The following is a 3,755-nucleotide window of genomic DNA, read 5'->3' on the forward strand; positions in this document are numbered from 1 at the left end:
CCCGCCCCGCGTGCGCTCAGCCCCGCGCCGACCGCGCCCCACTTCCCTCCGCGTTCTGGCCTCCCGTAGTGAAGGCCTGCCACCCGCTCGCCCACTGGGGCACCTCCGCCCCCCCAGGCCACGCACTTCCTGCTTTAAAATGGGTGGTGGGAGAGGGCTGGATGCAGCGAGATTGGCCAGGAGGGGATAACTGTTGAAGCTAGGCGGTGGGGACTTGAGTTGTCATTATACCCCTCTCCGCACTTTTGTATATGTTTGAAAATATCCACAATAGAAAGTCAAAGTGGTAGTGGGGCCGTCGGGGATGGGAACCACTCTCTTTTCACCCCCAGTCGTGCCTTCCGGGTGTGCCCAGCCAGTCCCCTCCCTGCCCAGTCTGGGGGTCCTATTGCGCACCGCTAAAGCCCCGCCACACCCGCACGGGACCAATGGGAGCCAATGGCGGGAAAGCCCCATTCCCCACCAGCACCAGCCTGGGCACTGCCGTCTGGAAGCCAGCCTCGAGCCTCCGCAGGGCAGGAGCCAGCCGGGCCGGCGCCCCTTTGTTGGGGGTTTGGGACAGACTGCTGGGCGGGTTGGGAGAGGTGGACTGAATGAGCTGCAGAACCCGGGGTAGGTGCCGCCCGTTTTGCACGCTACGGGCGAGCTATGGGGGCCGAGCTGAGGATGTCTTCCTCCTTCCTTTGCTCCCAGACGTGTGCCATACCCGGAGTCCTCTCGGGTGTCCACTCGGGGAGCACCAATGCTTCGCCACAGCTCTTTTGGCTCTTCCCTACAGGTCCCAAATCTTCCTGCATCTTTTTCCCGCTGTTCCACCATCCAGGTGCTTCAGCCAGACAGCACGACTCAGGACTCTAGGACTTGCCGCGGGTCTCCCTGTCGCCAAGCCTTTGCCCATACTGGGCCCTCTTCCCTGAATGTCCTTTTCCCCATCAGGTCAATGAAACCTTGCCCATTTACCAAAGCCCATCTTTATGTTGTCTCTCTGTGAAATTCAGTTTCCTAATCAATGATGATTATTTTTCTCTGAATTCACAGGATCCTTCTTTGGTCCTGCTCTTGTTCAAGTCCTAACTCTGCTATAAACTGAACTCCTAGAGGGCAGTGATTGTTTATCAACTTGTCCTCCCTTCCCGAGGCTCAGCCGGGTAGGCCTCAATAACTATGCTTTGATTTGAGAAAGATGTGAGTATTCTACAACTCAGAGGCAGTGTGGGGGTGAAGATTCCCTGACAGCCTGGGGGCGCTCTGTGCTGAGTGCCTACTGGACAGGGCCCTGGACTTCTGGAGGTGGCCGAGGCTGGGATTCTGCTGGGAGGCCCTGAAGAGCTGCCTAAGAAAACAACTGAGGACAGGAGAGGGGAAAGCGGCCCCCACCAGATAAAAGGGGCATGGGCAGGGCCAGCGTTGTAGATGTGTGGTCTGTGTCGTCACACAGGGCCGTGTGCTTAGAAGGGCCTGGTGGTTGGACTGGAACCTGGAAAAGCAGAGCGGCTGTGCTATTGCCAGCTTGGACTTCTTAACAGGTTTCGAACAAGGGGTCCTGCATTTGCATGCTGGGATCTGCAAATTAAGTAGCTGGCAGAAGGTGGAGCTGCCATAGAATCAAACCCACTTCACAGAGGGTTACAGTGAAGGGGCAAGAAAGGGGTGCCATTGGCCTCTGCCCCCATCCAGCACTCTTCGCCAAGTCTTCAGCCATCTTAAGGGCTGGGGCAGGAGGCTGCAGGAGGGCAGCAGGGTTGGGAGCTGGGGCCACGGTTTATGGCCCGGGGAAAGCCCGTGAGCATCGTCAGAGAGCTGTGGGTGAGGCGTAAAGGTGACCTGCCGATCTTGCAGCAAAGGCACTAGGAGGACAAAGAGGGAAGGAAGGAAAGAGAAAGGTGGTGGGGGGATCATAGAGAGGACGGGCAGGGCCAGGTGAAGCGTCCACCCCCCAGGCTGGGGCTGCCATGACGGGAGGGCAGTGATACTGTTGTCCAGGCACAAAGCAAGGGAGGAGGGAGGGTCCAGGAAGGAGGAGGGCACAGCCAGTTCAGCAGTAGAGTGTAAAGTTGTCCCAGAGCCCTTGTGAGCCCACTTGTTAGGAAGTTCAGAGGTGGCCAGGGCGAATGGGAGCAGCCAGACGTCCCAGATGTTCCGAATCTCACCCAGTGTCACAAGGAAAGGGGAGGGCAGGCAACTATCGCCAGCCTGGCTACCAGGGGAACCCCAAAAGTGGGAGGGCAGCGAAAATACCACCTTGTGGTATTCCTGTGGACCCAGCCTCAAGATCCAGAGCAGGACTCCTGCCAGGGCGAGACCTAGCTCTTGGCCCGCGCCGTAAAACAGACTGGCAGAACTGCCTCCCGTCCTCCGGGCCTCCCTGTCTTCTCTCTTGCCTTCTCTTCTAGTACCCCTCCATTCACCAACCCTTGCTGACCACCTCTGTGAGCCAGGAACCAGGTGTTGCTCTGGGGATAGTGACCGATCAAGATCCAGGTCCTGTCTTGAGGGTTCGCTGTTTAATTGGGGGAGAAAACTGGAAACTCTGTGATCCCTGCATGGGTAGCGGTGCCTGAGTGGCAGGTGTTTAGCGCAGGCTGAGTTGAGCCTTAAGAGTGGATCCCACGGAGCTGAGGGAGTGAGGGGGACAGTAGAAAGAACACGTACAAGGACAGGAGTGGCCAAACAGGGCTGTGTATTTGGGGACCACTAGTCTTTCAGCATGGCTGGAGTACAAGCCTCAAGGGCTTCTTAATAATTTTTGAACAGGGGGTCCTGCATTTTCATTTTGCACTGGATTTAAGAAGGGATTTAAGCAGAGGTGAGCCGTGATCCTATTCTGTGTTTTGGAAGGTTGCTTCTGCTACAGTGCAGCGAGAAGGTCAGCGCGGGCAAGCATATTGCCAGCGGCGCAAGGAAGAGGCTGTTGTCCTGGACTAGGCAACCAGCACTGGTGTTGGCCCGTGGACAGAAGGGCATGGGTTAGAGAGCAATGGTGCCCTAATGCCAGTCTGTGATTCGAGCCAGGCATCTCAGCAGCCTGGGGAGCTTTCTAGAAATTCAGATTCCTAGGCCCCAGCCCTGGAGATTTGGATTCTGTATAAGTCATGGGTAGGGGTCATAGCTCATAGCAACCTCAAATTCTTGGGGTCAAGTGATCTCCCCTGCCTCAGCCTCCTGAGTAGCTGGGACTACAGGTACATGCCACCAAGCCCAGCTAATTTTTATTTTATTTTATTTTATTGTAGAGACAGGGTCTTACTATGTTGCCCAGGCTGGTCTTGAACTCCTGGCCTCAAGCTATCCTCCTGCCTCGGCCTCTCAAAATGCTGGGATTACAGGCATGAGCCACTCAATGCCTGCAGCCCTGCATTTTGGATAGAAGAGATTTGAACATATTTATAGGCTGATGGCAGAAATTAAAGAAAAGGTAGGAGGTGGGTACAGGAGAAATGGAAGGTGGACACAGGAAGTAGAGGTGGGGAGGGGGAAACCCAGAGCACTGGGTGGAGCTATCTGCCTTCCAGGTAAGGGAGGAAAGACAGGGTTGAGGTGAAGGCAGGGGTCTGGGCAGAGGACAGAGGGAAGTGGAGCCAGGACAGGGCTCAGAGGCTGGAGGGGCTCGCAGGTCTGGACATCCTGTGAGGGTGAAGGACTGGCGTGCTGGGGCAGGCAGGTGAGCACGGGCAGAGATGAGGACGCTGCAGTTTTGGATAGCGAGGAAGCCGTCTTTAAGATGAGGCGAAAGGAGATGGATCAAGCACGGGAAC

The sequence above is a fragment of the Propithecus coquereli genome, unplaced genomic scaffold (genome assembly GCF_000956105.1).
Source record: "Propithecus coquereli isolate 6110/MARCELLA unplaced genomic scaffold, Pcoq_1.0 Scaffold372, whole genome shotgun sequence".
NCBI lineage: Eukaryota > Metazoa > Chordata > Mammalia > Primates > Indriidae > Propithecus > Propithecus coquereli.